The sequence below is a fragment of the Ambystoma mexicanum genome, chromosome 10 (assembly GCF_040938575.1).
Source record: "Ambystoma mexicanum isolate Mex_15411 chromosome 10, UKY_AmexF1_1, whole genome shotgun sequence".
In the NCBI taxonomy this organism is placed as follows: domain Eukaryota; kingdom Metazoa; phylum Chordata; class Amphibia; order Caudata; family Ambystomatidae; genus Ambystoma; species Ambystoma mexicanum.
In genome coordinates, this window is record NC_090932.1 from 211,686,395 (window position 1) to 211,711,728 (window position 25,334).

A 25,334-nucleotide genomic window follows, 5' to 3' on the forward strand; every position below is an offset into this window, starting at 1 on the left:
AGTGTCATATCCCTTTTGGTGTGAGCAGCAAAAGGGCAGCTAGGCCTGGGAACACAGCTGTGACTCAAGTTTCACTCCTGATGGGGGTAGTTGCCAGGCAGAATTCAGTTCCTTAAGCCAGGTTTCAGATAAAATGTCACTTTTTGTTACCCAGTTTAAGTCAAGACAATGTTTACATATGCAGCTAGAATGCTGATTCTAAGTTTAAAACTATGACATTTAAACAATTGCAACCTATGTGACACTCAGAAGTAGGTCACTCAGTCAATTTAAACACTTAGATTTTTTAGTGTCTTTCAGTCCAAATTTACTTAAACTGCTGAAATCCACAGCTCAGCCAGTCTTGTTATAAACCTTCAAGTCACTTCAGAATATAACTTTACATTGGATCCACCTCTTAAAATGTCTTTCTTTGGCATGTTTTGGGTTCATTTATTCAGTTTTCTACAAAAAGTAAAATCTGGTGGTTTTAAAACACCGGCTTTTGGATAGTGGTGAGTACTGGTACTGCACCCCTTTTTGGGATTTTAAGAAAATGAATTCCCAACAGTTATGGGTTTGCTTTTGGCAATCAGCATTGCCATTCCCAATGGTTTCAGACTACTGTGTGGGTAGTCCACTGGTGGTTTTAGGCAGCGTCCTTCTGTGCCCATAACATCGGCAAAAATGAGTGGCAGCCTATTCTTCATGCATTTCCCTGTGCATTTTCTGGGAAGCTCTGGCCATCATGATGTTTTCCATGTCAATACTGCACAGTTTTGAGGTAGGACTCGGATGCATGGGTAAATACATCCCACAAGCCGGCCCCCGTCCCGCAGGAACCAATACAAGAGGAAAAAAGCAGCCGCTTAAAAAAACCTCTCTACGGATGTTGCTGAAACTGATTCCATTCAGGACACGATGACAAATGACGTCCGGACTTGCAGGTAAGACGAGCAGGAGCAGCAGGTAACCTCGGAGATGGAGGTACAAGTTCCACAATGCAGCTGAGAAGTCCGGACTTGCAGAAAAGCTGGTAATGAACAGGGGGCAGTGCAAAGGACTTGTGAAAAAGCAGGCACGGCAATAGGACTGTAAAGGAAGCACCGAACAGGGACCAGGGAAGCTGTCCGAGAAAAAAAAAAGGCAGCAAGGAGGGGAGAAACCCAATACGGTGCGGGAACCGTAAGTACGGGGAAACAGAGAAGGAGAAGGGAGGAGGAGCTAGCACGGAGAGAAAATCTGCACGAAGAAAGGCAGAACAACAGGTACGTAGCAAAGGTAAGGAGTAGCACGGCAACAAAGCGAAAGGAAACAAAGTTGCAACGCACAGAGCCCAGAGAAGGGCGTGGCTAAATACGGAAAGGAGAAAACAAGGGAAAAGACTAGACCATGAAACCAGGAAGTGAAAGAAAAACACGGGACATTCTAATGGCGCTGCCAACGCCAAGCCTTCCATAGCCGCCAGCGACCACCAAAAGACGGCGGCATGACACCTCCCTACTGATGAGGTCCAACCAGACTGAAACACGTGTCTGGGGATGCTGTTGGTACTCTTGTTCAGAGGAGAATTGCCTAGCATTTCGGTGCTGGACTGTCCCTGGGCAGGACAAAGACTGATAGGTTTGAGATATTTCTTCTCTGTGAAAGATAGTGAGCTAAAGACTCTGGGTAAGTCTCTTGTAACCAGGACTAATGTCTGGCAGAGAGACTCCCAGGACCCCCCTTGTTAATTTGCATATTTAAGTAACTTTGGGTCTCACCCTAAGTTACTAATGGAATCCAGACGTGGACCCCTTGCTCACTATATTTAGAGAGGCACAGCTCCTCCCTACTGATGGTGTCCAACCAGACCGAAACAGGTCTCTATAGTGTTTCCTTAGTTTTAGATGTATGTAGATGTTTACAACAGGTTTTTATTAATTTGAATGAAACAATATACATTTGATTTAAAGATGCTGAATGCAATGATATGATTGTTTTGTCATTCATTTTTTGTATTTGTGAAAGGTTTGTTTTATATTAAACCATGTCACAATAAAAAATAATAAAAATTGATAAAACAAGAGCACAAAAGAAGAGATGTACACAAAAGTGCAGAGACGTGTCACTGAAGCATATCTGAGCAACGCAAGCTGAATTATTCTACAGGACCTGCCTCCAAAAGGTCAGAAGTAGGAGTGCAGGAATTACACCAGGAACTGGTTGTTCTACCTTGTAAGGGCTACTCCCTTTCTTTCCCCGCCTAACCAAGTCCACTAGAAGAGCCGTGACTAGATTAAGCTACTCAAAAAAGTCCCTCAATGACATTCGCTACAGGCTTAGCCTTCTGCACCTCAACACTAATCAGGGTTTGAGAAAGCTTTCCACTTTAGCCCTACCACACTTTCCCACACAAGTGGTTAACCAGACACAAATTCTATTAGCCAGTCAAGTTCTTTGGCTCTTCCCTTTGGATAACATACTCCCAAGGTTCTGTGCCAAGCCAATAATAGCAGAGTGGCATTACAGTCCCCAGTATTTCTGACCATCACCCATCAAAAGAACAGGTTTGGTACCTGCCTTTCCCACTATCACACTAACAACCACACACCCATCCTTTCTAACAGTGCCACAAACAAAAGACAATGTGGAGAGAGAGCATGCACAGGGAGAAAAAGACCTTGGGAGCAGATACCCTGGCAACTCTAGTTGTGCAGACGAGTGTGGAGGTGTAACTATGGAAATGTTACAGGAGAGAACATAGAGAGAAAATGAGGGCAGAGTGAGACAGACCGAAAGAGAGAGAGAGAGAGAGAGAGAGAGAGAGAGAGGAGAGAGAGAGAGAGAGAGAGATGGTGAACAATGGGAGGGTGGGGGGAACGACCACAAAGGAGGGTTGGAAGTGACAGCCAGCAGAGGGGGGTATACAGCATATTGGTGGGGGGTCGTTAACAGGGGAGGGAGCACACAACTCAGAATGAAGAGAAGAAGGAGTGAATGTGAGCACGGGCTGAGACAGTAAAGATGGTGATGTTTTTAAAACTGCGTCTGTATGTTTTTGAAAGGCCACGTTAAACCTTCTCTCTCTTGCACAGGATGGAGTTCTTCTACTAGTAAATATAAAAAGCGATTGACTTAATTATTTCTTGCATATACATAGTAAAACATGTCGATTGAGTTTTTAAACAATGACAGCATTTATACAAAAGTTCTGATCCCAGTTAGTTTGACTACAGCGAGCTTTATGCTCTTGCAAGTTCATTCCACTGAAATGAGCCCAGAGTCTCATAATCTTCTGGTGTGAATGGCTCCGCGTGAGAGCCATCATGGGGTCTGGCAGAGGCAGAAAATATAGCAAATAATTGGAAGGCAGGTGAGAACGTAAGGGAAGCTCCTGGTGTGCTCTGGGAATCGTCGTCCTGGGCCGATGTTCAATTCGCTGTTGATTAACGCTGGCCCTGCATCCGCCATCACCAGCCCCTTATGCACACTCCTAGCGTACCAACCTGTGGCCACTCATAATACACTTTACCTGCTGTGTCGATCTGCCCTTCCCATATTCTGCATTTCCCATTTCTATTGTGTTGCTGTTTTTCAGCGTTTGGGTTAGCCTGAAAGGTGACATGTCTGTAGGCCAAAGGTTAACAGACATAGAAGTGTTGCTAATTACATTTAAATGCATCCCTAAATGTGTATAGGTGCCCTCATAGGCGTTGCTAGGGGGGGTAGGGGGGGCATAGCCCCTGTTCATTTGGTTGTAGCCCCGGATAGAATCTCAGGAGTGACAACCAAAAGGCTAGCTAGCCCCCAGTCCCGACAGTTCCGAAATTAGTATAGCCCCGGACCTTTTCCAGACCTAGCAACACCCCTGGTTGCCCTATCTTTTGTCATCAAAGACAACAATACACATTGAATATAAAGGAAGCAAATCAAATGAACACCTCACATTAAAAAAAAGGATCGTATTAAGGCAGCAATGAAAAGGCAAAACTACAGTATCACTAATAGATGTATTGAGAAATCATGCTAGAGAAAATTACATAAACACAATATATACAGGAAACATAAAGAGTCAAAGGTAATTGACGCAGTTTAAAAAAAAACAAATCGGTCACAGAACAAAACTCAAATCATAATGTGTCGTTGGAAAAGTTCGTGAGATTTCTGATGACCTCGGATTAATCAAGCTTCCAATCTGATATACACTTGAGGTGTATGTCCTAGGATATTGATTGTCATTTACAAGGTGTTTCGAGGTAGATAAATTAGGCAGGCCAAAGATCGACATTGTAGTGCTTGCCAGGATCCCCATTTTACCCATTTGAGCCGGCCTGGCCTGAGGATACTGTCAATCACTTTGTCCAAATGCTGAAAGGCACAGAGATGTTCTCTAGTTGAGCACTCCTGCTTGGTGCATACAGGGGCGGCTATGCCCTGTCACTTCCCTTCCCCCCTGCATTGCATATGCTCTTTGCTCCATGCTAAGGTGCTGTTAGCCTTCACTTGTCCTCCCACCTCGCCCGTAGATTGCAGAAGAGGAAGGATAATAACAGTCCTTACAGGCCCAGTGCTCAAAGCCGACTGTGAGCCACATGAGGCCAGCGGGAGATGAAAGGGGACGTGTCTTTTGTGTTTATTTAAAGACCCAGCATGTGGTTGTAACCTCCCGCTGTTGTTTTTCCTTGTCCTCTTCCCTATAATTCCAAGCTGTTTGCTTTCTCTCGCCCACGGATTGGAGGGACGCTTGTACATCACCAGGGAAGTAGCTCCTGGTTGATGTCTCAAAGCAGAGAGTGAGGACATACTGGCATACATGTGGGTGGAGCCCATGTGTGATATAGGTTGTGTGTAGCAGCTTGCTCAACTGAAACAATTAGCGTGCAAGGATGGCATCGTCACATGAACTGGCAGTGTATGAATTGTGCCAAGGTTTTCTCCCAGCAGCTCCCCCGACAGACTGATTGAGACCCTTTTAGACATGGTAGTACTTTCCTCCCTAAATATTCTAGGAGGGGATAATTTGATATTCTCCAATCTTAGGTATTTGCGGATGGGTTTTGTTTTGATGCCTTTGCTGTCCCCCAAAAGAGTATTTCCAAAGAAGACCTCGGCATACTGTTTTAGCAATGAATTTATTGATCAGAGCTATCAGTGTTAGTAATGGGTATAATTGTGCAGTTAAACGTGTGGAATTCATATTATTCAGGCAAGGAAATATGAGCAATGAGTGTGCTTTTTGAGGTTGTATGTTTTGGGAGCGAGCCAATTACTCTGTCTTGGAATAAGTAATTGTGTGTATACACTATTTAGCGATTTAAGTTTTAAAGTTCTGTATCTACTGCTCAGGGCAGGAAGTGAGAGCACTGGCTACATAATTACGTGCCAGAAATCTATCTACCTTCTTGCACCAAAATCAGCTCTTTTATTTCAGGTTTTATACGATTCAAAAACCTAGAGAGGGATCGCTAAGTTTTTATTAGATAAAGGTCAGAGGATATGCAGTGATTCCATCAACCACAATTATTTTGTGGTCTTCTAGTTCAACTCATCTATGCTGACTTTCCTTTTTTTATTGTGTGTGTTTGTGTACGGGTAGTATGTTATACTATGTTAAAGCTTCTTATACCGCACACTGTTACCACTTGCGTAGTGCCTTGGCGCTCCGCGTGGTCCCTTGGCGCTAGTATGGGTCAAGGGTGTGGATGGGATCAGGGGGTGGGGGGAAATGTGGTAGACCCCCACATTAAAAGACACAAACTGAAATAAGTCAACAGGGAAGAGTCAAACTGCAAGACCACTAAGTAAAAGTGGTTGAGTGACTTACATAGAACGTGGTCAGAGAGTTCTCTGTAACCAGGGTCTATCTTGCCCTGGTCCATTGGCTTGGCCGTCTCCAACAGGCCAGGCATTGACCATTATACACCACCCCTTCTCAGACCAGCTAAAAAAAAGGTATGTTAATAGACAACCTGCATATGGTGATTGCATTCATAGCAGGTGATGGTCTACTATCCAGAGTTAACAATACTTCACTACCCACTCTAGATCCAAGTGCAGTTTTGCTTGTAAAGAGAAACTCTATGGTCTCCGGAGGATAGCTCAGGGGCAACGCGCTTGCCTTGGAAGCAAGACAATGCGGAGCAACACAGGTTCGATCCCTGGGTCCGCGGTTAGCAACCAAACAGTATTACGCATGTTATAAATAAACAATGATATACATATATATGTATATAATATTCAGTAATAAAAAACCTTGTTAAAGTGACGTTATGGTTAAGTTGCGCTACTAAAAATCTCTCCCCTTTACTGAAAAAACTATGCTAAATGACAGTTTTGGTTACAGTGCCCTACAAAAACCTATCAAATTCACTGACAAACAACGTTGTTACATGGATGTTATGGTACAGTTTCCATAACAAAAATCTATCAAATTCAGTGCAACAAGTACGTTAAAGAAACATTATACTTACTTTGCACTAATAACAACCGATTCATATTATGGTTACAAGTAAAACCGAAAACCCCCAGAAATTTGCCAGTTCTGGTAAGCTAAGCAACCATAACTCGCACCACCACTGTGCACTGCTAAGACTAACACACATGACATGAAAGATGACATCACAAATGTCATTGATGACATCACTAAGAAGGGCAGCAAGGCATTTTGATAGGTTGTGCAAAAATCGGAAGACAGGAATAATGAGATGAATGCTATATGTGTGAAAAACTCTTTGTGCTGTGAAACGTCATATTCCCATTTCGGAAGTACGACATTGTCACACATCGTAAAAAGGCACAAATACACTTCTTGACAATGTAACACACTTTTGCCATTTCCAGACCAAATGAAAAATAACGTAGCCACATCTGTGTCTGCGTAATGCAATAACAAATTATGCAGAAGATTGGAAACATACGCATGAACTGGGCAAGTGCCTCCTTCATCGCAAACCGCACTGAAACACTGGTAACTTGTTGTGAACTTTTCCATCCACAATGAAGAACAATAATGTCAGCATGATCGTGCATCACTAAAGTCTCGCAAAGACACACCAGAATCAGTCACTTCATTGCAGGTACTCCATACCAGTACAAATCCATATGAGAGAATCCAAAATGAGCAGCCACTGCACAGTGTTGTCCATTCATTTTCAATCAATGTATTCAGAACTCCCCCAAAACCCATACGCTGTGGCTCGTGAAACAAACAGCCATAACCTCACCTTCTGCAGTTTTGTTGACAAATACTCTGTGTACCACAGTCTGTGTGTACAAACCACACCCAGAAACATTATTGCGCAATCCCGTAGCTTCCACAGGGCCATTTCTATGGCTGCCATCTGCAAAAGGCCCAGATGTGACACGTGCAACCCTGCAACTGCCGCAATGTCTGCAGACTTATCTTGCTGTGCATGCTGGAGTGCGGGAATACAGTTCAACCAGGTAGGGGACTTTGTTGCATAGAAACACCTTTTTTGTGTTTTTTATACGTTTTTTTGTTTTTGGTAGTTCACCTCACATTGTTACAGTAGCGTCTTCAGTGCAGCCTGTAGATTGTAAAACTAAATAGCAGTGCCACTGGTCATCAAAGAAATGCCATTTGCCTTGAAAAGGTGCACATATCGGGGCCCAATGGTGTCATTCTCTTCGGAGAACATTCCAGCAGCACTCAAGAAGTCACACATGCTTCTGTTGGTAAGACCCATTCCGACCTCTGGTTGGTGACAACATTCATTGGAATAGTCCCACACTATTCTTGGTGGTATACATGAGAAAAGCACCTTCGCAGTGGGAAAAAGGCACTTCACTGCTTTCATGAACTTCAGTTGATGGTACACACATGAACAAGCCATGGACCCCAAATGCAAGGATCCATAGTGCACAACCACAAAATGTACGGTTGTGAAAGTGGCGATTCATCGACATTCTGCAAGCACAACGCTGAAACTGCAGACATCTACACTGCACCACAAAGCATCCACTCCATCCAAATCGAAATTGACATAAAAGACTCTTTCGATGGCATACTGCGACGGCATACTGGAACAGATCTAGCACAAAGGCATCACCCACGGTGAAAACTGTGCGTCTCTCCATGTCTGCCAGCCTCACTATGACGTTCTGTTAAAAAGGACACAGACGTAACACCTCACCTCTGCTAGACTGACAAGATATGAGATTATCTTGTTCGCGCCCAAAATACAAATTATGAGGTGTAGCGCTTTGAATCATGCAGAATTAATGCCACTGCCCATTAAAGAAATTGGTGACAACGAATCATCACCCCATGATTGCTTAGTGGTCACTGAGGAAGAAACGAGGAAGAAACGAAGGGGAGAGTTGATTTAAGTGACACCTCACAAAAAGAGCCAGATGGAAAGTTATTTTGTGACGGCTCTTGTTTTAAATTACCTGATGGCAGAACAACTGCCGCCTACGCTATCACTACCCTAGAGAGCGTTGTAGAAAGCAAAAGAATCCCCTACAATTCGGCACAAGCCGCAGAAATAATAGCATTGACCAGAGCCTGCGAGATTTCTGAAAATTTGAATGTGAATATATATACTGATAGTCAGTATGCTTTTGGGGTGGTTCATAACTTTGGTCGACTCTGGGCTGAGATAGGTTTCTTGACATCACATGGTGCCAGAATTCAACATGTCTCTTTGATTGTACGATTACTGTCTGCACACACATTTTCAAAGCGCCTAGCAATAGTGAAATGCGAGGCACATAAAAAGGTAACATGCAAAGTGGGAGAGGGAAACGCATTTGCAGACAGAATTGCGAAACAAACTGCCACTGATTTGAATAATAAAATGATGACAGTTCAGACTGAGGAAGTACCCTGTATGATAGAATATGGAATTGCCACTGTCAAAGAGATGCAGGCCGAAGCCACGGCCGATGAAATACAAGGATGGGCTGAGGGCTCTGCTGAATTAGATCTGGAGGGTTGTTGGGTGGACAAGGGAACTAAAAACTGGATGTTGCCAAATTCTTATGTGACTGCAATGGTCACAATGGCTCACAGCCCTTCTCACATCTGTACGAAAAAAATAATACAGCACCTGTCTACGGTATGGCAGAATGTAAACATAAAGAAGAATGCATAGAGGTTGGTGCAGAACTGTATCACGTGTTTACAACACAATGGCCCTCATTACGACCCTTGCGGAAATCGGAAAACGATGGCGGAAATGCAATACCGCCATCGAATAGCGCTCGGTGCGACTATGACCCGTCACCGCAAAGTACGAAGCCATTAGCGACACCGTAGTGAACGCCAACGCTAACTGCACCAAGCACGCGCGCTCGCGCCATGCGAAACCGCAAACACCACCATGGCGCAACGGTACGCCAATTCCGACCCTAGCGGACATGTACCTAACGCCATCAGGCATGGCGTAATGTACCATTCCGCCATGGTGAGAAGTACGGCATCGCGAATCAACCGTAAACGGCCCCACTGAGTGCCTGTACACCGCTCCCTGCCCACAAAGTACAACTCCCCGTAGGTGCAATGAAGCCACAATGCAACCATTGAAATGTACAAGTCACCCATGCATGGCAACGAACAAAAGAAACACAAGAGGGGCCAATGGGAGCTGCAGGGCACAGATGGCACGAATACAGAAGCCATCCCAATGGACATGACCACAGTCCCCCACCAAGAAACGCACGCAAACACAGGCACCTGTGACCAGCCATATTCCGAGAATCACATCATTCCACCAGTCCACCTGGCTGACCGGCATCTGTTACACAAAACCCAATCCCCCGCCCCTGAGCATGACAACATTCAAACTGTCATATTGGCAGCCCCCATCCCTGACCTCACGGGCTTAGTAGGCAAACGCGCCCAGTACAGTACCACGCAACTAAACTCCGAAGCTGGAACCCAATGCAGATCTCCTCACAATACATCGCCCCCCAAATAGGCATATGCCACATCACTTGCAAAGAAAAACGCTACACGGGCCAAATCAGAATAGAAATTTAATGCACATCAAAGTCACCAAGCCCATACAGCCATCAGGCCATGAACTCCTAAACACCAATCACCATTGTGGGCTGCATCCGCAAGAAATGACCAGCCACTACTTGTGTGTCGTCCTGTTCCCTCATGGTACACAGAGCCACATTCACGTACGAAAAGGCAACATGGAAGCGCACAGAACCGCAGGGCCGTCCCAATGGGGAGGCACTAGTCCAGCTGAAAGGCCGAAATGTTGCTCCGAGCCACCAGTACTGCGTAAGGGCATGTGGGCCATTGGCGATCGTCCCATAAGATCGTAATGCTGCTCCACTGATTAACACGAAGCAGCAGGTGTCGGGAGTAAAACCCATCTGCAGGAGTGGCATACAGATGGCAGTGGCAAAAGGGGAGGAGATACCTGTCAACCAAAAGAAAAGAAAAAGAACAGAATGGCCATCAGAACTACATTCCAACAACTCACTTCAATGATCACACGAAATCCACAGCCATATGCATGCTAGCCCACTCCAAAGGATCATCACCACCCCAAAACCACTTGCGACTCCTAACCATCTATATCGAGGTGCAAACACCATCACAAACGAGTGTACCTGTGCATGCGTCTGTCAAAACAGAATCCATCAGATGGGAATGTTAATGTGCATGGACACAAGTGACTGAGGGCGTGTCGAGACAGGGAGGGCTCAACAAGGCCAGATAGACGATGGTCCCACCATGGCAGCCCTGCATCACATAGCGTAGGGGAGGCGGATAGATCCCAAGAAGCCCTGTACATGGCAAACTCTGTATCAAATCACCTGCCCATGCATCCATGCATCATTCCCTCATCCCGGAATCAAAACGCCTGAATAATTACTCACATAACATTAGAAACATCCATTGAGTCTGTGCGTTATGCAGCCTGCAAAATCCACAGTGCCCCAGCCCGTAATTCCAGTGTTGTGAAGTAACATGTATTTGGGAACGGCCGGCCTCATCGCCCACGTAGCAATTGCGCATCCCAAACTATTCATATCAATCATTGCTTCCTCGCCATGGGCCCTGTCTCAAGGACATTGAACAACAGAACGTTATATTTGCAGTCAGACCTGTGGGCATCTCCTCGCCGCTAGCTGGAAACCGAAAGCGCCGCCCTTCGCATTCCACATTTGCAACATCACGTCGAAGAGGCATCTGTGGCCGTTTGAAATCACTAATTAATCCATCTAGTGCGGCTGTGTGTGAAAATGGCAACTGCCTTCACCCACAAATGGGACGCCCCGCCCGTCATTGCAACTCGGTACAGTGATGCATGAGGGCCCACCGTTACTCGAGTACTACGTTCCACTGACCCTTCACAAGTCTGTTCGCGACTGCACAGATAGTATGTGCAACAATGGGACCACAGCAGAATGAACATGTCAACCAATGTTACACGGCCATCGGGTACAAATACATGATTGCAATAGCAAGATGCCATTCCCCGATTTGCAGCGTTGTGCGCGGGACGTGCTCGGCCAAAGGGGAGAGCAGTTTGCACAGGTGGAATTAATCACCACAGGTGGAGGCCATACAGCCTGAAAACACATAAATTGCACAGCCAGTCTCCTCCCACAACCACACCGAAATGCTACCGGCAGGACTCGCGATGTTGGCCCTGGGGGACCTGATAGCACTGCAAGTACTCCAACTCCAAGAAGAAGACGAACACCAACTGCAACCGGCCGCACGAAGGAGACGCAGGAGGAGGAGGAGGCCAAGGCAGGGCCAGCAAGGGCCGCCAGCACAGCCACTACCACCACGCAGGCAGCCCGCAATCCCACGCCTCCGAGCACATCCGTTCAACCTCACTGATGAGCAGATCCACACCCTCTACCGTCTGGACCGGGACACCATAGCCGCCATTGTGGACATGACACAGGCTGACCTTGTCAGCATGATAGATAGCCCAACCGCCATCCCACCCCTACTGAAGGTGGTGTCTGTACTCCACTTCCTGGCCACAGGCACCTACCAGCACACAGTCGGACAGTTGCATGGCATTTCTCAGCCACTGTTCTCACGGACACTATTGCAAGTGCTCGATGCCCTCCTGCAGCACGCAGACGACTACATCTCTCTACCACGCTCGGAGCAGGAAATTACCAACACAAAAGTGGGATTCCATGCACTTGGCGGCATACCGGGTTGCATTGGTGCCATCGACTGCACCCATGTGGAATTGGTCGTCCCACATGCCATGGAGGCCCAGTACCGCAACAGAAAACAATTTCATTCCCTGAATGTACAAATGGTGTGTGACTCCAACAGGATCATTACACATTGTTGTGCCCGATTCCCTGGATCAACCCATGATTCTATGGTCTTGAGGAACTCTACAATACCACGCTACATGGAGCGACACGCAGGGAACAGATCCTGGCTACTCGGTGAGTCTCATTACATGCATGATTATGTGGGGAATGTGATTTGGCAATGACCTGGCAGGAAGGGGGGGGGGGTGCGTACGTAGCAATGGCATTCCACATCATACGTTTCTCGTCCACATACAGGTGATGCTGGATATCCACTGAAGAGATGGCTCCTCACACCAGTCCGGAACCCACGGGACCAGCATGAGGAGGACTACAACCATGCCCACTCACGTACCCGTGTAGTCATTGAACAGGCATTCGGCCTACTGAAGACTCGTTTCCGCTGCCTCAGCAGGTCTGGCGGGGCACTCCTGTACCGCCATGAGAAGGTTGCAAAGATGGTGATGGCATGTGTCATGCTCCACAACATGTGCGTACGTAGAAATGTGCCCATGCCCCCTGACGCAGAACTGCAAGCACCTGATGATGGTCATGATGAGGGTGGGGATGTGGCAGCACCTCATGGAGTCTGCGAGGCACCGGAGGCCCGTGACATTCGTCAGCATCTCATTGATGTATGCTTCTAGCACTCACGCCTGGTGGCTGATACATGGACACGGGACTCGTGGCACTGTGCGTGTCTGGGACATGCACAATATGGACTGTACGCCTATGATGGCCTAGTACACAAAAATCAATGTCCACACATCTCATTGGTTGATCGTGCACTTTTTATGGCATATGTGATGTCATGTTGAACACCCTATCGACCCGCCACCCAAGTGAGCCCAACACACCCCCTCCACCCTCCTACCTCCCCCCCGAACCCCAGTGTCCAAAGATGCTCATTGTCAGTGGGCTGTCGCTATTGCAAGCCCCCTCTGCGGGTATCAGGGGCACCCCTGCCTGTGGAGCGCAGGTTCCTTCCAGATCTACGTTGGGGGCTGCCCTGGACGGAACTTGCAACGGATGATGTGTCTGCCTGCTCACGTCCATGCATGTCCCTAAGGGTTTGCGAGAGCTCAGTGAGCACACGGCGCACTGCGGCAAGTTCGGCACATACGTCTTTGGACGTCGCATGCAGTTCCCCCCTCAGGCTCTCGGTGCTTCTCTCCATTTGGACTCTCAGGCTCTCGGTGCTACTCTCCATTTGGACTCTCAGGCTCTCGGTGCTACTCTCCATTTGTGCCCTTAGCGTCTCTGTGCCTCTCTCCATTTCTGCCCTAAGTGTCTCAGTTGATGTTTCTATGTCTGCCTTAGTGCCCCCACATTCATCGGCATGGTCCTTGAGGAGCGTGGCCATTTGCTGCTGTTGCTCGATTAACTGGTCGAGGGACTGTTGCCTCTGCTGGGCCATGCCCATTTGCGGGGGTGTCACAGAGGGGCTGTTGTCCTCATGTTGCCTTGCCACAGGGCTTGTGGGGGATGGCCAGTCGTTGTCTTGTGGGTGCCCCTGCGTGGTATCCTCATGTTGTACGGGATGGGACAGACAGGGGGATTGGGACAGGTCATGGATGGATCTGACTTCGACATCCCCGTTTTCTGTGTCCGAGCATGCTGCCATCAATGGGGTGTCACCTATGGTGCTGCTGCCACCAGAGGCAGTGCCTTCTGTGGCATCCATTGGGGGGACCTGTGGTGGTGGTGTTGTGGGCATGCTGGCTGCTGGGGTGCCTGTTGATGTTCCCTCCTCTGTGCTGCCACCTGATTTGTGCTGCTGCCGTGTCTTGATGCGTGCAGCTGAGGTGGAGGGTCTCTGGCCGTTGGTCTTGGCCCTCTTTGCAGGTGTGCTGGTAGGGGTGTCCTGTAGCTCGTCGTTTGGATCGGACCCTGTGGTGGAGTAAAGGAGGGCGAGGGTTAATGATGGGTCTGTGGGAATTGGAATGGCATTGTATCACATGCTCTGGGGTGGTACCTGAGGGTGATTTGGGTCGGGTCCTTGGAGGTGCTTTGATTTGTGTGTGGAGTGAGGGTGCAGTTGTTTGGCAGCCTGCAGTTAGGGTGTGCCTGCTGCACGTGTAGTGCGTGTATTAGGGGTTTTTAATTATTTATGTATTTATTGTTGGTTTTTACGTGCGCTATCAGGCCGATGTGTGTGGCCGTTCTCCTGGACATGTGTTTCTGTTGCACTATGTGGACGCATGGTACTTCACATGGATGGACTGTGTGGATTTGGCATTGTTTTATCTGGTACACCTACCTGAATCTTCGGATGTCTGCACTCCTTTCTCCATCCCTCCGACTCCCTCTATGCTCTCCATTCCGATGGTGGAGGCACAGATTTCTTCCCAGGGGGTCAACTTGATGGGTGATTCAGGACCTCCCCCGGTGGCTGTGGCAATGTTGCGGTTGGCAGAGAGTATGCTGCGGACGCGTATCCGCAGGTCGTCCCATCGCTTGCGGCATTGCTGTGGGGTGCGGGGTGCGGTCCCCACCGCACTTACCCGCTGTGCCACCAGAGCCCATATGGTCTTCTTGTTTGCAAGTGCCGTTCTGGTCATTTGCGTGGAGAAGACGACGGCAGCATTCTCCTGGAGGGTCTCGGTTAGCACGGTGAGTTCCTCGCGGGAGAAGTGGACCTGCCGCTTGCGGTCGCACGCTTTCTTCGCTACTTTTCCCATTTGTCTTGGTTTCGCTAGGGTGGGTGACGGGTTGGGGTGTGTTTCAGGGTAGTGATTTTAGTGGTTGTGTGGTTTTAGTGGTTTTATAGGTGTACGCCGGGATGTTTCCCGTTCCGGGCCCATGTTTTTACTTCCGTTTCCGTATATTTCCGGTCACCGTACTTTCCGGTAGGCGCACACTGCGGTGACCGCTAAGAGGGGTGGCGGTATTGCACCTAGGGCGCCGTACGGCGGCGGTGTGGGCCGTTTTGGGGTCATTTCCGCCATCGCGGACTTTGCACTTCCGCCGTGGCGTGGTGCTCGTGCCCGATGGGTCGGAATGGGCCGCACTTTGCTCCTTCGTGCAATGGCGGAAACGCTATTTACGCTGTGGCGCTCCGGTCAGTCACTTTCCGCCAGGGTCGTAATGAGGGCCAATGTAGGAAAGGGAACCGTGACTCCATTAGGCAGTTTTGGCATGCCTTCTATGATTTTTGAGGTAATCCATTTTGATTTCATAGAGATGGAGAGATGCCAAAACTTAAAATATGTCTTAGTGGTGATATGTGCATTCAGCAAGTGGGTGGCGGCATATCCCTTAAAAGACTGCACAGCGATGAGTACGGCAAAAGTAATGCTTAAAGAATATTTTTCCCATTTTGGCTTGCCCCGTGTCCTATGGTCAGACAACAGTCCACACTTTGTGGGCGCAGTGATATTACAGATATGTGCAGGTCTCCAGATTAATAAGAGATTTCATAGTTCAAGGCATCCGAGTTCGGCCGGTCTTGTGGAGAGGCACAAAGGGTTTCTCAAGTCAAAAATAAGCAAGATGGAGACCACCAGGGGGCGCTGAGCATGACAGACCTCTGAGGTTCGAGCTCTGCCACCACCACAGGTCCTAGCAGGCTGAGAGAATCCCCGGCTGGGATTTGGAGCTAAAGCCGAGAGAGGTCGGCCCCTGAGCGGCCCGCCTGAGGCGCCACACCGGTGCAGAGACCCCATCCTGCAAAATCACCCCAAATCACCTAAGTGCCTGAGAGAGCGGTGCGGGGCGTGCGCCCCCCCCAGAGCACCATGCGTTCTGGACCCGGGTGGCGACTCGCACCCTGGGGTCGCGGGCCCCGGAGGAGAGGCCAGAGAAGACAGGGAGGAGCGGGACCCTGGCTGCACACACAGAGGTGTACATGGAGGCCAGACGCCGAGAAAAGCTCCCCCGAAGGACGCGACCCCTCGTGAATGGATCCTGTGTTGGTGGGAGCACAATACCGCAGCAATACGGTACAGAGGAGGAGACAGAGCTGTCCGGGGGCGGCAGCAAAGAGAGGAACATCGGGCCAACTGAGGTGAGGAGGGCACACCAGATGCCCGTCGACTCCTGGGCAGGACCAGCGCGGCCCCCCTCACTCGGGATCCTACACGGGTTGAGCCTGGGCCCAGAGACACACGCCAGAAACGGCGAGAGGCGAGGAGGGAGCCAGGCTGACGGGAGCGTGGAGAAGAACCCCCCCCGTGAGCCGCATCCATCTAGCACCACAACGCGGACCCGTCCCGGTCCTGGGGTTGGGCCTGAGAGGCATCGTCCACACACCTGGCAGTAAAAGGAGCAGGGGATACCCCCTACCCATGAAATCAACGCTTGCATAACGCCGCGGTGAAACGGGAAAGCACTGTACTGGAGCCCCCCCGGCCCCAGCCGCCTGGTGACATAACGCAGACCCGCCCCAGCCCTGTGTGGGGGTGGGAGCAAATTCACCCGTGTTAAAAAGAACAGGGGATACAACCCCCGGCCCGTGACACCACCACCGGCAAAACATTGCAGATGCAGATCACTCAATGTTAAGGGGCTAAATTCACCATCAAAGTGCTCCCTGCTGGGGAGGGAAATGAAAAACGCAAGATTAGATGTCCTCATGGTGCAAGAAACTAGAACGTTAAAAGGGCAGGAGAGGGCCATTCCGGGAGCACACGTGGGTCAGACCTTTTGGGCATCTGCCCACTCTAAAATAGGGGGTACGGGTATCATTCTGCATAGAGACCAAAAGCTCACGGAAGTGTCACGGTGGGAAAGAGAAGATGGGAGAACCATGGTGGTGTCGGGTAACCTAGGTGATTCAAGGATTTCCCTGGTAGCAATATACTGCCCCAATGTAGGCCAGAGTGAATTCCTCAGAGAAGCGCTAGGAGAAGTGATGGCAAAGAGGGACTCCTACTCATTGGGGGAGACTTCAATATGTGGGCGGATTGGGAACGAGACCATAGCGGTGAAAACGCCCCCTGAGACAGTCATGGAAGAGGACCCCAGGGTGGCTTCACAGACCTGATGTGGAGTTATGGGCTGGTAGATATTTGGAGGGAATTACATCCTACTAGGAGGGGATACACTTTCTTCTCCATGGCCCACGGTACGAGAACCAGAATTGAATACCTATTTGCGGGGCATCAGCATATGAGTAGAATAGAGGCCTGTGAGATAAGGCTGTCCAGCTGGTCGGACCATGACATAGTCTGGTCGGACATCAGCATGGCAGGCCTGAAACCCAGAGACTCCTTATGGAAATGCAATGACTTCCTCCTCAGAGATGTAGTTTTCAAGGAGGAAATGATAACAGCAATCAGTGAATTCTTTGAATTTAATGATACGGGCGAAGTTAGCTGTGAGATGGTTTGGGAAGCAGCGAAGGCCACTTGGAAGGGGAGACTGATTAGAGAGGGGGCTTCCAAGAAAGACTCAGGACCCTCCTCGCACATAAACTGAGGTCGGAAATACTCCAACTAGAACAGTCGAAGGGAAGGGGGAGGAGGAGAAGGAAAGAGACCTGGATAATGCAAGAGGGAAGAGACAGGAACTGAGGGAACTGGAAATGGGCAAAGTGGTGGCTGGCCTACATCACCTCCGCCAAAGATACTACGAGAAAGGTGACAAGGCCGACGCCATGCTGGCAGCCAAACTCCGGGGCCAGAGAGCGGATAGATGGGTGACCAAGATAACAAGTAATGAGGGAGGAGAGAGATCGGACCCGGAAGGCATAGCCGAAAATTTTGCAGGTTTCTATGAGACCCTGTACACAAGGGAAGGGAACATGGATCAAGAGGAGTTGGGTACATACCTCAGCGGAGTCACTCTCCCCACCCTTAGCCCCACGGTAGCGACCACTTTAGACGCCCCGATAACAGAGGAAGAGGTACTCAGGGCAATTGCGGGACTGAAGCTGGGTAGAGCCCCGGGGGAGGACGGGTTCACTGCAGGCTTCTACAAGGCCTTTACGGGCCACCTGGCGGGCTTCCTGGCTAGCCTCTTTTCCAACATAAAGACAACTGGGAAAGCCCCCCCGTCTTTTGGTAAAGCTCTTATTACAGTGATTCCAAAGGAGGGGAAGGACCCAGCGGTCTGCCGCTCTTATAGACCGATCTCTCTTTTGAATGTAGATGCCAAATTGTTCACTAGAATCATTGCTACTCGACTCGAGGATCATATGCCCGGGCTTATCCACTCGGATCAAGTGGGTTTCATAAAAGGAAGACAGGGGGTGGACACCCTTAGGAAGACCTTACATCTCATGAGGGAGGCAGCGCCAAGGGGGAGTAACCTGGTCCTGGTGTCCATTGATGCCGAAAAGGCATTTGACTGGGTTGATTGGGGTTTCCTACATAGCGTGCTAAAAAACTGGGACTGGGAGAGGGAATCCGCCGGGCGATTGGGGTCCTGTATGTGGCCCCATTAGCCAGAGTTACAGTAAATGGGCGCCTATCTCGCAACTTCAACCTCCAGCGGGGGAAAGGCAGGGCTGCCCCTTTTCCCCGCTTCTGTTCGCTATGACTATGGAAGTACTAGCAGAATAAATTAGAGGATCGGCTAGTATACGAGGCATTGATGTAGGCGACTGCACGTTCAAGCTGGGTCTTTACGCCGATGATATCTTGCTACACTTGAGAGACCCCGCTAGGTCGGTCTCCGCAGCCATACAGGTGATTGAACGGTTTGGTGATTTCTCAGGGTTCAAGATCAATATAGCTAAATCAATGATCTTCCCATTTGCCTCAGACTCGGACAGGGACCTGGAGGAACTGGACCCTCTGGGACTACAAATTTGCACAAGGGGATAACATACCTGGGAATTAACATCGTCAGACCCGACAAAATCAAGCCAATTACCCTCCCCTGTTTGATAAAATATTCAAAGACATGGAGAGATGGGGAAAAGGTCAAATATCCTTGATGGGACGAATAAACGCCATAAAAACCTTCTTTCCAGGGTACTTTACATCTTTCAAATGCTCCCGCTCGAAGCCCCTGATGCTTACCTCATAGAAGCTAAACGACGTATGCTGAAATTTATATGGCAAGGCCGGAAACCCAGAGTGGGATACGAAACCCTCACGCTCCCCAAAGACAGAGGAGGACTTGCCCTCCCGGACCTTCAAGCCAACCATAGAGCAGCCCAGCTAAGAGCGTTGGCACCCCATCTCAGGGAAGACCCCGATAAACAATGGAAGTATCTAGAGAACTCCCTTCTGAGTCCGGTCACGCCGGGAGAATGGCTATGGGTCCCTCTGAAAAAGCTCCCTCACAGAATTTAGGCCCATCCAATTCTAGGCACTATGTGGAAGGCATTGGCAGGTAAGGGCAACAGCGACAAAATAACGACATGGCCCTCCCCCTTGAGCCACATTTGGTCCACACCAGTACTGGAGATGATACCGGGACACGAACACTATCAACCCTTGTTTGATGCCGGTCTAAGCAGGGTCGGCCAACTTGTAAAGGAAGATACATTCATAGGTATCCAAGAACTGGAAGAGGCTCTGGGGATTGGTACTCTCTCCCCTCTCCTATATCTACGACTTAAAGGCATCCTAATGAAACCCAAACTAAAACCATGTGTGCAACGAAAGCTCACCCCAGTTGAAAGAATCTTGGACACCCACGTGGAAATGAAGGGACTCATATCTCTCCTTTACAGAGCTTTATTGTCTACCAGAGAAGGATCGACCAGGGGCCTCAGGAGGAGATGGGAGGGGGATCTAAATATTAGACTTGGAGACAAACTCTGGGGATGCCTCTGTAATAGGGCATTCAAGACCTCAATCTTCTGCCAGTACAAGACACATGCCATCAAACTTCTTCATAGGTGGCAGTATGATCCAGTTAAACTCTTCAAGATGTTCCCGATGTGGTCCCCAAGTGTTGGCACGGTTGTGGAGAAAAAGCCAACTACTAGCACATGTGGTGGTTATGCAATAGGGTCTAAGCATTCTGGACGATGGTCCTCAGCTGGCTCAGGGAGGCAGGTGAGGGGCCCTACCCACTTGATCCCATGTTAGTAATATTTGGATTACAACAAAAAGATGAACATTGGGAAAATCTTCCAGACCTGACACACTCCCTGTTATTGGCGGCCAGAGCCGCGCAAGTCAGAACCTGGAAAAGAGCTGCCCTCCCTAGTAAGAGAGAATGGGTGGCAGTGGCCAAGGACATTTACAACATGGAAAAGCTAACGGAAGCAATCCAGGGCTCGAGCTCACACACAGAATCTGAGTGGATACGGTTTATGGAGGCGTTTGGCAACAAAGGGAACTAAGCCTGATGCCCCCATAGAGGGGCGACCTGGTCCCACAAAACCCATCCGAGCCCAGAACATCTGATGACTAACCCCAGATAGTCGGCCTACCACTGACTCACATGAGCCTGGTGGGAGCTGCCCGGAGACGCTCCTGAGCGGACCAGCTGAATCCACATACTGTGATAAGATGGGAGAGGAGGGGGTCGGGAGGGGCTAAAATGGCAGAGATCTATGACTCCATTTTATGTGTTTTTTCAGGCTTGCGCCTACAGTTGTTTAATTTCGATGTGTCATTTGTTCACATGAAAACTCAATAAAATTGATTTAAAAAAAAATAAGAAATAAGCAAGATATATGTAGGAAGCAAGTTGAGTTGGGTGGATGCATTACCAATAGCGCTATTATGCAGGCGTACATCTGTACAGGCTAGAACTGAGCTCTCCCCGTACGAAATCGTAATGGGGAGGCCGGCAAATGTTTGGTGCGCACCTCAGCCAAAACGACTTAGCGGGGTAGAACATCCTGTGCTTAGTACTTATTGTGGCCTTTTAATGCAGAAATTGCGTTTGATTCATCAGCAGGTGCAGGAGGCTCTACCCGTGAGATACACCGGTCCAGGTTACTGGGTGCAGCTTAAGAATTTTGAAAGAAAATCATCGTTAGCACCCAGGTGGTGCGGCCCCTATCAAGTACTCTTGGAAACGCAGACGGCGATATGGGTGGATGGACGGAAGGCGAGGATCAATGCCACCCATGCCAAAAAGATCCCATCTTCGCTGAAAAACTTGCCTGACCCAGACGACCGGAAAAAGACAGCAGTCCCAGAAACGAAAGAAACTGTAAACTGCCACCAAATCTGCCTGAGCGAGAAGTGAAACTCGAAACGAAGCGTGAAAAGAATGCCAAAAAGGGGAAAGGGCAAAGAGTGTCCCAACGTTGCCCAGCAGAATCTACATCACTGTTGGCTGACACGAAATCTGCATTGCAAATACCAGCAGACACTAAGCGTGTACCCCTTTGGTGCCCAGCACGCCAAAGACCGAATCTGCATCACTGGCGCGGCGCATATCAGCACCTGGCGTAGCGCGACAGGCTGACTTTGAGCTTGGATCTGGAAGTGCACCGGCACTGTTCACGGATCACACAATACCAGGAGTGAGGCGATATGATTTACGGCCTCGAAATACAAAGTGATCCACGGTTCTTTGGTGCTTATGTTATCCTCTGGTTCCGCTCATGGACGGAGAAGGAACTAGAGGTGTAGAGGAGAGAAGCGTGAAAATTGTGCAAATCAGGAAATTCCAGACTCACGGCTCCTCTGTGCGATCATAAAAAGTACATGTGTCCGGAACCAGAGCGGACAAGCTGGGCTCACATGGTACTAAGGCAATAGATAACTGATCAGAAGTCCTCTGAGCAGTATGAGAAAGGACAAGTGCTCTTTTCTAGAACGAATAAGCAATCCAGGCTGCAAAGGGCTGGCAGACTGAACTGTGACAATTCCATTGAACTTATTAACATCAGGACAAGTGCAATGAAGAGAGATATCCACAACGAACTTTAATCAGGAAGAGGAAGGACGATGAGAAACATGTCGGGACCAGTTCCAGCCTCCTCCTGCACCACTGCTAAGAATGAGTTAATTATAAAGACTGTAAACATAAGGAAAACGCATGGTAAAAAAAAATTGTATGCTGGCATTGACAATAATCATGTGCTTCATGAGTGTGGTAGCACCAATGACGACAGCGTTGGTGTTATGGTATGTGGAATCTATACACCCATTGGGAATGTTTTTACCAATAGTTAATATATCCACTACTGAAAGCCCGGTTCAGGTGATTACTTATACCTTGTCCCCAATGGAAGAAAACACATAGAAGGGTATGGGAACAATACGCTGTTACTCATTATGAATATGACGCATGCAATTCTAAAGAAAACGAATTGTTGGGTATGCGCCCATTTACCGCAGCATGCTGGGAAAGGGATAGGTTGGTATGTACAGCCATTACCATTAAATTCTGCATGTAGTGCATCTTTAAGTGCAATGTTCTATGGGAAATGGAATAAGAGTGGTATGGGTCAATTAGACAGAACAAACATGAATGAGTTTGAGGAAATAATTATGAGGCCTGTGGGTTGTTCCATATTCCATAAAGCGCGAGTGATGATCCCAGAACCTACGAGAAAAAGTACGCGAAAAATAACATGACAAAATAGACAAGATAGATTGTCCCCACCAGTTAAAACATCTGTGATGACGTTTCGTGTAAGAACAGATGGAACAAAGATGCAGTTCCCCCTTCTTACACGGTGAATTACAACCCGAGAACTGTCCCTTTTTGTCTAAAAAACAAGACTCCTATTCAATAGGAACATTTACTGGATGCATGAATACAGTGGTATTAAAATGGGAAATAGAACCAGTATATGTGGGTGATCCAGTTTATTTTATATGTGGAGAGAAAGCATATTCTTGGTTGCCCAGAAACTGGGGAGGTACATGTTACCTAGGTCTACTCTTCCCGGGAGTGTTCCTCTTAGAAACAGCAGGCATGGTCAGACTATCCAGATCTAGAACCAAAAGGAGTAGCAAAGGTGTTTTGATAGCGACTGATGTAGCAAAATCATTCATTCCATTCTTGTCCCAGATAGTGAACTCCTATAACATAAGGCAGCTGTCCAGAATACTAAAAAATACCATAAACACAACGACAGATATACTATTTAACATGACATTGGAAGAAAAAGGAATCAGGTTAATGACGCTGCAAAATACAATGGCTCTCGATGTGATCGTGGTTGATCGTGTGGGAATTTGAAAGATTTTGGGATCAGAGTGCTGTGTATTTGTAGATGACTAGTCCTCTACGATTTTTGAAGCAATAAAGAAAATGCATGTCCTAAGCTCTGAACTCCCTACTGGAGAAGGGGGCTGGGGAATAGAGTCCTGGTTTTGGGGAATACTGCGTTCTTGGGGATGGAAGTAGATCTCGATATTAGGAGTGGTGTTTGGAATATTCATAACATGCTGTTGTCGCATGCGCTGCCTACCGTTAGTTTGCACTGAGGTAACTGAGGGATGTACGAAGGGATGTATGCATATGATAACAAAAATAAAACAAACTTATGGCCGGGATGACAGAGACACACATGAAATAAAAACAGTGAAAGAATTAATGGCTATAGATATTAATGAAGATGATGATGCTTATAATAGCATGCAAGATTGCGACATAAGTGCTTCGGACTTATCGTCATCATAGGAGGATGCAATAGATGAATGAGACGTTTGCATACGGCCAAAGGAGGGTTTGTCTGTCTAGAAAAATGGATACCTCTCATGATTGACGGCAAACGTATTTTGGTGGCCGTGGGCCAACCGTCTCATGCACGATATGATAGAAATACAGGTTTCCGAGTTTACCAATGAACGGCCATTTTGATGTAATAAGGATCGCCATTTTGTTTTCTAACAATTGCTCATTGCTTTCTGTTCAAATTGCTTCGCAGCACATTTTTTGCTTACACTGCTCGACTGTTAATATTGTTTTCTGAACGTGAAAGGACAAGGCCGTTATATGGTAGAATATGTTAGAATAAAGCAGCTAAAGGCTTGAATTACGCTCTTCTTACGGCCCCCCTTTACCGAGCCCTGTAGAGCGTGTCGGCTCCCAGGACACAAATAGCACCTCATAGATAGCAAGGTCTGGAATGTGACTCTTCCCCCGTATGTAGCTTGCTTCCAAGAACAGAAGCACTGTGTTCTGTTCAACAAGTAAAAGATGTCTCCGCACTTGCAAAATTGCATATTGTTACTAGAATAGATATTTGAAGGTGTCATATTCGTCTAAAGTGTCCATCATCACACCAAGTTCAAAGAAACCCAATAAAGGTGGGTGTTAAACATGTCACAGCTGATTGTATGATATGCATTTTGTATATAAATAACTGATGTACGTAATTCGCTCTCTTGTGTCCCTCGAGGTCTAGAGATAGACGTCGCGTGGCGTGAGACCGAGTTGGCCAACTGAGACTATTTGCTTTGCAATAAACCCTAGCTTTGGGAATACAACCTTGTGTCTGGCGTATCTATCGTGTGTGGTGACTTGCCTTGTTTCCATAGACGTGAGGGACCCCTAGGGGCCCCTTTCAGAGTAATGAAAAAAATATTGCTGCCCTTGCCTGTGACGAACACCCTGAGCACCTGAATGGACAATCTCTACAGTCCCATTTCCATTGGCCAGCATGCTGAAAAGCGCAGAATGTGGCACGTGTGCTTCCCCAAGTACCCTGAGGGCCGCACCGCAGTAAAGCAGGAGCAGTCCTTCTTCCCAGTCCACTACTTTTTGTCCATCACTACCTCATTGGATTCTGGTAAATAATCACACACGCATTTATCAATGGTATCCAATACGTTAGAATTTAACACTGTCACTTCTGTACAACACTTTGTATGTACTGTTAGACACTCAGCCTCCAAGTGTAGTGTCATTGGAAAGCATGTCCAGTAGAAAGTGTAGTTAAAGAATGCAAGATTAGTGCTTCAACATTCATCCACATGAACACCCATCACCACAGAGTGGAGGTATGAATATTTTTCTGCAGTATGTTTACTGCTCCATTATAAGTGCCTGTGCACATGGTATATGCCACTGAGTTTCCATTATATTCTTCAAAAGCGTAATGTTTTTTTCTCCCATCCTCTACCGTCAAGTGCCACTTTAATTGTATATGCTTGTAACGTTTCCATTTACCCATATCGCCCATTGTAATATCGAAACAGAAACTCTCTTCTTTCCTTTCGACAATACTATGACTTTGTACCTCCTCTAACCCATCTCCTACATAAATTGTAAAATGATGGCACCAA